Here is a 13,369-nt window from a genome sequence, read left to right as displayed (position 1 = left end):
TAATCCTTTTACCATCAAAAGCTCTCCAAGATACTCTAGATGTAGAGTCCACAAGCTCTTACCACGTTCAAAGCTTGGACACCACCTTCTTCTTCTTGCAATTCCACTAAAATGGCCACCAAAATCACCTTTACGCTCAAAAATCACACTCTCTTGCAAAGATAGGGTTTAAGGACAAAAAAGGATATGGAGGTTGTTTAGGGTTTGGTCCAAATGATATACGTGTGTTTAAATAGGGTTCATGCCTTAAAACTAGGGTATTTGTCATCAACTTCATATGCCCCGCGTACGAGCCTCAGCCACTCACTGCATGCGCAACTATACAATAAGCGTACACATATGTACGCCCAACGTACGAAGGGTCCATAATTGCCAAACATAAAATTCTTCAAGGGCATAACGAAATACCTGGATTTTTTAATGTTACAATAACTACATAGCTTACATCCTTCTATAATAACATTATTCTTGAAATTAGATGCAACCATTTAACTAGAGTATTGAAATTAAATACAATTATGGAGAAGGTGCACATGGTCCATCACCTCCAAGTCACCAAGGCCACCACCTCAATGATTTTTCACTGATGCCATAGTTCCTCTTTTCAAGTCTAAATATTGGACTTAATCAATAAACAAAAAAACAGTTATTTAAAATTATTTTGCAACCAATTAGTTTGAAAGGAACAATAGGAAATAATTTACCATTGAAACTTCTAGACCCCCTCTTCGTATCATATCAATACAACTAATAGTGTGTTTAAGCCATAAATGACATGTGTCTATCACATTCTTTGACAATATCAGATTTATGCATGTTAGCTATAGATAATATTGATGACCTAATATATATATATATATATATATATATATATATATATATATATATATATATATATATATATATATATATATATATATATATATATATATAACCATTTCAGATCAGAACCACTAAAAGTTAAGAACCATTTCATTTAAGGGTATTTTTTTCAACATACATTAATAACATTACACCCATTAAACACTAGATCTAATACACTCAAACTTCAAAAAAAAAACTTTTAAACTCTCTCAAACTTTTTCAAAACTCTCTTATGAATCTTCAAGAACTCATAAACTCCAACACCACCTCTACCATCAATTGCCACCACCTACCTCCTCCACACACAACTGTAACCATCTAAAACTGTCGCCTCCCTCAAATGTGGCCGCTCTAACACCACCTTAGATCGTCGACCAAACTCATCACCACCACCTCCAAACTCTCAAATCTGAAGTTAGACATTATCCACTACCTACCACCACCATCGTCTTCACTTTCTAATGACTTCTCCGGCTGAACAGTAGTGTCGTTACAAACAACCTTCGATCGTCGCCTCCAAAACCTTACACAATAGGCGTTGGTTATCATCAACCACTAGATCCGACATTCTGCCGTCCAGATATGACATTCCGTCCTCTAGATTTGCAACCTTCGGTTCAGATCTATGATTTCTGCCACCACCGACATTCAGATATGAGAGCTCTGTTATAGATCTTTGATCTTCGTTACATCATATTTTCCAGATCTACAATTTTCTGACCATTGTTGCTTTAGATCTTCTAAATCTGTGATTTTCGTGACCTCATTTTACTCCTCTCACATCTGCTCCGCGACAAAAAACACCATCAACACCTCCATGTATCATATTTGTACCAGCCGTCAACTCCTCATCCTTCAGCTTATGCTTCACCACAACCATTATTTTCTCCTCCAAACACTGCCTTCACATTGGTTTAGATATGCTATGATGATGATATATATTATTACAAGCTCAGATCGGGCAACCGACTATACCAGAGCAAATATGAAGCCAAAAAAGTGTTTTTGTGGTCAGATCTGTCAAGAAATGACAAATATTCACCTTATCTGGTGGCTGGTGGTGGTTCCACTGTCTTATGAAGTTTTATGGTAAGATTTGGTTTTTTTTTTTTTTAATAAGAACTCATCTTCTGTTGCCGTCTCCCTTCTTTGCTCTCATTCTTTTTTTGATTTCTGAAAACTAATTTTTAAAAACAACATGCATATAAGGTGTTTGATGAAATGTCTCAATGAAAAGATCTATGTTTTAAGTTGTGAATACTATGAATGAGTATTTGAACTAGTCTGTTAAGTTGTGAATGTATGTGAATGCATGTATGAAATAAGCTTTTAAGTTATGATTTAGTATGAACTAATTTTTTAAATTGCAAATTATAAACAAAATAGTATACTACAATATGATTTTTTTCATTTATCCATATATAATTATTGTAGCATGGCAAGAGCTTCATATCTGATGAAATATGAATTAAATTGTGAATATAGTGAATTAGATGTGAATATACTAAATTAAGTTGTGATTTTTTTAAATTAAATTGTAAATAGACTGAATTAAATTGTGAATTTGATATATTAAATTGTGATTTTTTTATAATTTTTATGTTAAATTGCATACAAATGAATTAAATGTCCAAATAATATTGTAGGTTTTTACTTCTATCCTCTATGATGTTGTTGGTCGTAAAAAAGATTGTAAATATATAGTATTTATGGTGAATACATGATTTTATATACATACATATATGATTTTTAAGGAAGGATGATTTGGGGGCTGTGTATTATAGTAGGTGGTGATGATAAAGTTTATGTTTAACTTCATTGAAAATTTCAATTATTGTAAAATGGATTGTATTAAATTATGAATTTTATGTTTTACAAAAAAATTATGAATTTTCCGTTTTCTTAAGAAAAAACACTAAAAAATTAGGATTTTTATATGTGTATTAAGCATTCACATGTTTAATAACTATAAAATAGGATTCTTAGAGTTCTTAATCTTTTTGGGTTCTTATTATATATATATATATATATATATATATATATATATATATATATATATATATATATATATATATATATATATGGTTAGGTTCATGTAAAACAACTATATTTTGTGAGTCGGGGAGACACAATCTTAGCGACTCATTTTGTAGATAAAAAAACATTTTTAAAATGCAAAATAATTGAAAAGCTTCGAATTTTTTTAAATATTATTTCCGTCACTTTTTTATCATAATAATAATAATAATAATAAATAAATAAATAATTACCATTTTTTTGAAATATCTGTGAAATATTCTAGTAGAATATTAAAAATTAGGTTTTGTATAAGTTACAAACAATTTCTATAAAAGTCAAATTTCCATGAACTTATTTTTTAACTAAAAAATTTAAGTGGAAAATCCCATTTTTGCAACGTTAATTGTAATGTAATTAAAACATTTTAGGAGGTGTTTCAAGTGTTAAATATTCCAAAATCCACCCAAAACAGGTCAAAATTTTCTAAACATGTTATTGTAGTTTTAAGTGAAGTCAAGTAACTGCTAAAAATCTTAAATGTTGTTTTTACATCTCAGAACTTGGTTTTAATATTTATTTGACTTTAACAAAAAATAAAATTGAAAATCATAGCAAAGAGTAGTATAAATTGCTTAAACTTCGTGGAAAGTGTTTATTTACAATATAGGTCATCTCGAAATTTTCCTAGAATTTATTGGTCTGAGGAAGTATGTTATGTGATTTATGGTCTCTTTTACTTGCAAAAATTACAATAAATTAACAAAAATGAACTAATACCTAAATATTTACAGATCATCTTATTATATTACCGAGTTTCTAGGAAAAATCGTGTTATACAGAAAATAAGTTTTAGATTTTTTTTTTGAATAAATCCTTTATTAACATATTTGAACATTAAACACTCGAGCTTGATTTCATCACATGCATTGTAGTTTGAAGAACATGCATGGATTTGATTTGTTAAAAATGGTGTTTTTAGTATGAAAAATCGAATGCATGAGGTTGATCACCATTAAAACTTGTAAAAACTCAAGTTTTTGGGTTTGACATAGGTATTGGTCATTGGATTTCACCATCAAGCAACATGCACGCTATTTTTGGGTGAGATCCTACCACTATCAACATCAAAATCGAAGTGCATGAACATGCACATGAAAATTCATGAAGAAAGGTATAGAAGGAGAAGAAAATGCAAGAAAAATCATGTAAGTTTGAAGGAAAATAAAAGGAAAAATGATTTTAACTTCAAAACACACAAGATGGTGAAGATTTCGAGTTTAAGGAGTGTTCTTGGATATTATTTTTTGGAAATTTCGTGGCTGATATATATATATATATATATATATATATATATATATATATATATATATATATATATATATATATATATATATAGAGAGAGAGAGAGAGAGAGAGAGAGAGAGAGAGGAAAAGAGAGAGAAGGGTGTTGGTGAAGATAGAGAGAAATGAGAGAGAATGAAAGAGGTGGAGTATGGAGAAAGTAGTAAAATGATTAAGAGTTTTTGGGGAAAAGTTTGTATCACGGGACGGAGGCCGAATTTTGAAAGGTGAGAGAGGCTCCCTTTCTCTTCCCTTTTTTCAAATTCAATTTTGTAATTTTTACAAAAGTTCCTAATTTTTATAAAATATGCACACTGACATAGTTTTTATTCAAAAAACCTTGGTTTTTAACTTATAAAATAAGGGTAAATGTTAATGTGATAAATTACGTTTTTCCTTGATTATATTTCCAAATTTTAATTATTCTAAATTGATTTTATAAGATCCATAATTGTGTTTATAGAATTCTTACTATTTAACTTATAAAATTAAGTTTTTAGGACTTTTAAGGGTTTTGAGATTTTGTAAAAATTTTTATTGTTTTAAATCAAATAAAACTCTTAAACACTATAGCAAATTTAGTTAAGTACTTAGAATAATTATATTGCTCAATATAAGATATACAAAATTTGATTTAAATCAGACTATTGGCATTCTACACCGTAGTTAAGCGGTTCCCGTGAAATGTGAGAGTTATGTATACAAGTCCTAGATTCTAATTTGACTTAAGTTTCTACAAGACTCTGACCTAATTTCTACTACTAGGTCAAGGGTATTATGTGTCAACATGAGTCGTGCAAAGACGTTCATATCAAAGAATGACCTGAATTTGATAGTTGTTATGGTTAAAGTAGTTTTAGAATTTAGGTATCAATGTGAAATCTAAGTACACTATCCCTTGTTTCTATTTGTTTCCAAGTTTCTAGTAGGTTATAACTTAGCTTATAGTTATTAAGTCTAGAATGTGTCGTGTCTACACGTGCAATTAAGTTTATTCAATCTAGAACCGACTCGAATTTTGATGGTTGTCACACTAGTCAACACTAGACATCGAACCGTTTTTCTTAGAAAATAATGTTGGTTTTGATTTCGTAAATGAAAACATCATCACTTATTTTCATGAAACGCTTGTCGACTGTTGGATAGGAATAAGTATCTAGGCTTAATTTGGATCGTTTGATGGTAACCGATTCGGACTGTCGGAACGAGAATGGGATTAGAATATGTAGAGGGGAGCCCTCCTTGAAAAATTACACCTCTTTCTTCCCTATTTCTTTCCCCACTGAACTCTCTCCCTCTTGGCTACCAACTACTGCAAGTCTTCGTGTGACGTCATCCTCCGCCTCTCTAGAAAAATGAGGAACGACCAGCTTCTATGTCACACCCCAAAACCGAGAACGGCGGAATACGTTATGGGGTGGAGGACGTCATGTACAGTATCATTACAATTGCATAATAGTAAAAACAAGAAACAACAACCATTTCATTAATATAGTGATAATAATTACAAATGTGTTATGCATAGTTAATAGACACCAAAAGTATAACAAAAATAAAAGATGAGTCTTGTATATGCTCCATCTTCTCCAAAAACTGCACAAGTACCTATCTATATTTGACCTGAGGATACAAGTTATTTTGAAAACGAGTATTAGCATAAAGTCGGTGAGTTCATAAGAATTTAGTTTCGTTGTTTGTGTAAAAGAGTTTTACAAACATGTAATATATAAAAAGAACTGAAACTTATGTTTTGTGAGTAGTAAAACTCCCTAGAAAATCCTATATTTTTCATAAACGTACATTTGTAAGTTAAATCCTTTGAGTGTGTAAAAGTATTGCCCTTGAAAACTTCAGTTATAAAGGTACAATAATAAATCTCATTGGAGTAACATAGCTGAAGAATGTTTTGCCTGCTAATAGTAATAGTGGTGCAACTTCAGTTAGTAATAGATATTTATTTACTTCGGTATTTTAGTTTAGACTTTAAGTCTTAGTGTATTTATTTGGGGTATAGGTGTAACCCTTCATGTGACCAATTGTAAGATAATAGAGAGTCCAATGACCTTCCCGGTCATACATAGTGTAGTGATGTAGTGCCACCCCTAGGCCTAGTCGGCTCGGACTATCGTTAACAGTCGGGATTTAATAGCGTCTGTCCTGTATAGATCTATACATGTAGTGTTGCTCTCCTTCCGGGAAGCCCTGGTCACATAGTGTAAGCGCGGTAGAGTGCCTTATAGAGGTATAGTGTGTTATACTCTGGGTTAGTGTATTCTCTTGTGTTATAATATAGTAGACTTTTAGTATAGTCCATATAGTGTTCTCTTTTACGTGTATTAACTTGTAATAATAGCAGTATTAGTGGGTATAGTAATAGTAGAGGTAACGAGCAGTAGCCATAACTATACCTATTATAGTTAACTAAAGTGTGAATTCCTGCCTTTGATTTACAAAGGTATTGAATAAGATGAAAACTTTCATATCTAACACCAATATATATGATATATAACTAAGAAATCAACGACAGTCGGACGGACAACCAATACCCTAAGACCACATCAAACAAGAACAGGAAATAAGGCGAGTTATCGGTCCTAAGTCCTTCAAGTCTTACTTATATAAATATATTAGTATAGATATATTTTAAAAGGAAGTAGTTTAAACATAGTTTTGAAAATAGGTTAACAACAATTTAATCTTAAAAATGCATTTGACAATTAATTAAAACAATTTTACTAATAAGTAGCTAAAAGTGTAGAGAAATCCCTTTTTAATGATAAGTTGTGAATCACATATGAGTTGATAATAAAACTTGTAGCATTATACTTGTATCCCCCCTAAAACATGTAAAAACATTTAAAAGGTTCATTAAGGGGTATGAACTCACCTGAAATGAGTAGCTCGGGTGGAAGTGTCGGGTGAGCGTTTAGTGTCAAGTAAAGACTTGAACACCCTTTATGACCCTAGTAACATATGAAGACATATGTTTACAAGTAATTAGTGATTTAAACTCTAATTAAACACATATCGACATCCTAATGTGAATAAAAGTTCTATGGTTGAGTGCTAGAAGGCTAATGGGTTGCTAGGAAGGAGTTTTAGGCCTCACTATGGAGTTTACTCCTCACAAACCCATCCTTGTAGAGTTTACGGTTAGGAGACCTCATCCCCCATGAGTTTACGGCCGTAAACTCATGGGAGGAGTGTAATTGAGTGTTTACAAGCCTCTTGTGGTTCTAAAAGTCATTCTAAGGAAAAATACAAGGCTATAAGGGTGTTTAAGGTTCTAAAAGAGTACTCCCTTGGAGTTTAAGGTCCTAGGACCACTCCTTGGGAGTTTACGGCTGTAAGCTCCATGGCTTAGGCCGTGAACTCTTGTGCACCCTCCAAACCTTGATTTCTTGGTCCTTGGCTCATTCCTAACAAGTTCTAGTGAGGGTATAAGGGTTTTTAGGGGGTTAAAGCTTCATGTGGCATGTTTTAGGGGAGTTTATGGTCTAAGCATATGCTTGGGCCGTAAACTCTTGTTTTCCCTTCAAATGGTGATATTTGAGTGTTCCAAGTCCGAAATGGTAATTCCCTAAGTCATATCTTAAGCCTAAATGTGTTTTGGAAGTGTTTTGGGCTTGATTTGCATACTTAGAGGGTGTTTACGGTCTAAGCATATGCTTGGACCGTAAACCCTCTTTCAAGCCCTCAAACTTGAGGATTAAGGTTCAACACTTCAAGGTCTAACCCAAAGCTAGTTTGTAAGCCTAAAGAGAAGAACTTGGGCATTTTTGGCACCATTTTAGGTGTTTACAGTCTAAGGAGGTTCTTAGGCCGTGAACCCCTTTTACTTGGCTTTCTTGAAAGATTTTTGAGCCATAACAACAAGAAATGATGTTTAGAACAAGTTAGGGTGAGAGAACTTACGATTTGGAACGGAAACTTGCAGTTTTTGGAGATGGAATCGGACTTGAGGAGAGAGAGTAGAGAGAGAAAGTGTGTCTAGTGTGTAAAAAATTCTAAAGAGTGTCCACCCACCCTTATATAGGGCTTGGGTGTTGTACTCGGTATACAACTACTCGATACTTATGCTTAACGAGGTTTAAAGTTTTACCCGGTTAAACGGTCGTAATTAAAATAAACTTTTTCCAACTAAATGGAAATATAAATTACGTGTTTTTATTTATTTTATTACGACAATAATAACGTAAAATAAAAATAAAAATAAAATAAAACATTTATTTATTTTTGACCCCAAATTAACGCAACTTTTATAAAATAGAATATTCTATTAACGGAAACGGATTATAATGACAGAATAAATTTTGGGTTGTCACATTCTATGTCCTTTCTCTAATACAGCAATGGAATAAATTTTGGGTTGTCACATTCTATGCCCTTTCTCTAATACAGCAACTGGCATAGAGCCTTTTAGCCTTCATCGGTCGATCAACCACCTCGCTCAAAGCCCTTGACGTTGACAGCTGCTGCCAGCCGTCGATCTTCGCAGCCTGCGGTCGCTGTCCATCATCGCTAGAGATATTCCCAGCGCAAAACTATTCACAGTAGAAACACTATTCAATGATAATTTTCGGGTGAACTTTCTGATCAATTTTTCTGGCGAAGATCTTGCAAGTTTTTCCACTATTCACCACAAAAATACTATTCATGCGATATTGTTCACCAGAATGCGAAACTACTATTTTTTTTTTTCTAATATCTCCGGCTTCTTGATTACACTACAACCATGTGAGTGTCATGACCCCATTTTAAATTTTTTATAGTTTTTTGGGGGGAAAATACATGCAATAAACTATGTTATTTCTATTATGTTTATAGAATGCTATTTAAAATTTTATCGAAAAACTATTTAAACAAGGATTACAGTAGTGAATAGTACTATAGATACTTTGCACGAAAACTTGTTATTAAAGTTATGGCCTTCAAATTGGTTAAATATCAATAATTTCAAACATCAAGTACAGTAGAAATATACTATGGAAATCTAAAATTAAAAAATGATCACAATAGTAATGTGCTATAGAAATATCAAATCATAGAATAATTACAGTAGAAATGTCTTGTAGAAATCTCAAATAAGAGAATGATAACAGTAGAAATGTATTGTCCAAAGCTCAAATCATAGAATAAATACAGTAGAAATGTATTGTAGAATATATTTGAATACCAAATATAGTAGTAATACGATGGAACCTTGAATAAAGGAATGATTACAGTATTGTGTATTACTATGGAGATAATACCCGAAAACTTATTTATTAAAGTTAGGGTAATTTAATCTATTTCAAATTCATGTGAGCCTTTTTCATCAAACTGAGTGTCATAAATACTTAGAAAGACATTTGGCTTATAATCGTTAATTAAAGAGAAGCGGGAGAATTATGTATAGATCAATATGGGTTGACACCCTCACCTTTGGTTGCTAGCTACAACCTTGACGGTCGAGTCACACCAAGTGATAATTGTCTTTTTACTATTTAGACGCCCCGATGAAGCGTAAAGAGGGACATATCAGTTTGAAATAATTGGGTCATAACACTCACAGTGAATCTAAAATATGTATAGGAAATAGAAATAACTATAAAGATATAAGGAATATCTTTGGTTATCAGGAATTAAGTTTTGAAAAACTCAGGATAATAAAGATACATCATATATGGATAAGAAATTATCCATATGCATCCAAGTAATACTTTCCAGTTTTAAGTGTGGGAAATTAACTATATACCTCCAACGGATATCGTTTTATCAGCAACCCAGTTATGAAAACTTGGGATAACAAAGATAAAAGACATCATATATATATATATATATATATATGTGTGTGTGTGTGTGTGTGTGTGTGTGTGATGAAACTATCTATATATCCAATTAATGCTTTCAGTATCGGTAAGTACCTATCAAATTCATAGTAAACATATTATTTTGATAGAAAAGTACTGATTCGGTAAACATATTGTTTTGATAGAAAAGTACTGTTTTGGTAAACATTCCATTTTGGTAAAAAAAAAGTATTATATTGGTAAAAATATTTATTGGGGAGAAAATACACTTTCAGTACATACTTTTTAGTATAAAAGTACACTTACAAAAACATACTTTTAGGAGAAAAATACATTTTCAGTAACATACTTTTGGTAGAAAAGTACAAATTCAGTAAACATACTTTTTAGGTAGAAAGTACACTTTCAGTACATACTTTTTAGTATAAAAGTACACTTTGAGTAACATACTTTTGGGGAAAAAAAAAAGTAGATTTTTAGTAAACATACTTTTAGTAGAAAATTACACTTTCAGTAAACATATTTTTTAGTATAAAAGTACACTTTTAGTAACATACTTTTGGAAGAAAAGTACATTTTCAGTAAACATACTTTTTGGTATAAAAGTAAACTTTCAGTAACATAATTTTGGGAGTAAAGTACACTTTCTGTAAACATACTTTGGTATAAAAGCACCATCTCAATAGACATTGTTTTTAGTTAAAGTTAAATTTTATTAGATATACTTTTTGGTATAAAAGTAAAAACGATTATAAACCTGTGAACTCACCAACTTTTTAGTTGACACTCTTTCTAAACACATTTATTCTTAGGGAAATAAGAGGCGGAAGATTTCAAATATGGAATGAAGACATGGGATTACAGTCTTCTACAGATTAGTTTCAGTAGCCTACCGTTGGAGGGCTACTTATATATTTCAATCGATATAAATTTAAACAAGCAGCAATGTAAACCCTTTAGCGATAATAATATTTACAACATTTTGTTATTTGATTGTGCTATTTGTGTGTGTGCAAATGACTGTTTTCCATGATGTTGTCTCACCATCGGCGTTTTTTCCGCCTGCTAGGGGTGTGACAAATTGGTATTAGAGGTATTGGCTATAGAGAACTAGTAATTTCTTAGGAAATCACCAATGTAGTCTAGGACTTAAGCTCTGCAATGAGGTTTATTCCTATAAACCTACAACGCTCTACACTTAGGTTTATTTCTTTAGACATACGATACTTTATTCTAAAGTTTATTCCCATAAACCCTCAAAACAATAAGTAATATTAATTAATTGATATGCTACCTTCGAGAACGGTGACATGATGGACACGTCGCATGGTTTGGTAGCTTTAGATTGGCCATATGACAAAATAGTAATATCCACCGACTATCATGACTGGCGGGAGCCTTATCAGCTAGCATTAAGATATGAAATAATAATTCTCAAGAACACAACAAACACAAGATATATATAGTTATATATAAGACTCTGAACGTAGATGAGAACACATATATACAACCCAAAAATGTAAAAAAAAAAAAAAAAAAACGTTTTTGGTCAAATATCTCAGCTAAGTTTTATTGTACATAGGCCGAACCACAACTAGATATAGACTGATCACCTACGTTTAGTTATGGTTAGACCAATTCTGAATTGAACTTGGATGTGATAGTTGATAGACTAAAACGCTTGTAGATTCTATAAGATTCAGATCACAGTTTAATACTCGAAGGAACTTGGATACAAATAACACCTTATACTTGATAGATACAGGTATAGCAAATTCTCACAAAATCCTAACATTTATAAACATCAATCATGTATGATGTTTATGGTAGAACACTGATGTGTGTGAAACAAACTAGTTTTAATCCTACTAACTTAAACAAAAAGACAAACACACGAAAGGCAGTGTACCTATCGATTAGCAGTTTAGTTCAGGTAAGTAGGGTATCGAACACAGGGAACGGTAAACAATTAAAATAGATGCTAATATTATCTAAATAAAACAAGTAATAGAAAAGGGGGTTTTCTCTAGTTTTGCAAGACTAGAAACTTAAGCAATTAACTAAAGCTTAAACTAAGAAACTAAGAGGTAAGCAAATAAAAATCAACTAAATTCAATAATAAAGAGGACTTCTGTTTAGGTTCGACGCATTTGTTCCCATGGATGATTTCAATGTATCGGATTAATTCTTCATTGGCTACCGACTAAGATGATAGTTTCACGTTTGCTATTACTAATCCTTAGGAAACAAATTAACTCAAGCAGTGGCCAGTTGTGTAAATTAACGAATTTCCTAGTTATTGATTCGGGTTAAATAAGACTTGTAATGGTTAATTAAATTGGCTCTTCAATTAACCTCTTGCTGATGTTCATCAAACAATCTCACACATTAACTTACCTATCTTCTAGTTAATTCTAGTTTCACATTCGTTATTCCTAGACATACAACTATGTGGTCACAATAAATCATATGAAATTAATAACTAAGAGATGTTCATACAACTTAATTACTAATTTATTAACAAAAGAATAGTTATTGTTAACACATAAGGTTCTTTAACAAGCTTAATAAAACATAATCACCAATTAAAATTAATCCTAATTAAAATAATCAATCCATGTTCACAAATTCATCTACCTAAGCAAAACTTATGAGTTTTTAGCTCATGATCACAGCAGAAACAAGCACAAAAACGAAATCAATTGGTAAAAACATAGTTCAAACAAGAGATTAGGTAAGATTAAACTTGATTTTGACTTGATTCTCCTTAAAATTGAATGTAGGGTTGATTCCCTTGCTTCCCACGCTCCAGCAGCACCTTTAGTCGACAATTGGCCTCCAAGGGTTCATCTATATGCTAGGGTATCAATCTGAAAATCCCTTTATATAGATTTTCACAAAGCAGGGGCTACTCGGCGAGTCCAGTGACCTACTCGCCGAGTACATCACTTAAAACCTGTGTACGGCAAGTCAGCGCGTCCAGAATCGCGAAACTTCTGACCAACTCGGCGAGTAATCGACCCTACTCGCCGAGTACGTTTCGAATTAGCATTTTATCAAAACACGAAAGTCGTCCTAAATTGTGTCTACTTTTCATAACATTTCGAATCTCATCAATCGGAGTTACGGTTCATGAGATATGGCCAAAACATTGACGAGGGGTCAAGCTGTCCAGCAACGTCCTTCTTTCGTCAAAATCCAAGATCCAAGCGTCCAATCGCCAATTCCGATTCCTTTTCCACCCGAGCATGTCATTGTTGCTGAAAAATGAAATATAAACTAATTAAGCACCTTTTGTTCATTAAATGAGATAAAATCAACATAATTATTAAGATAATGCATGAATTTTATAA

This window comes from Lactuca saligna, chromosome 6 (assembly GCF_052625555.1).
Source record: "Lactuca saligna cultivar CGN05327 chromosome 6, ASM5262555v1, whole genome shotgun sequence".
Taxonomy (NCBI): Eukaryota; Viridiplantae; Streptophyta; class Magnoliopsida; order Asterales; family Asteraceae; genus Lactuca; species Lactuca saligna.
The sequence above is the reverse complement of the archived record's forward strand: the minus strand, read 5'-3'. Positions refer to the sequence as shown.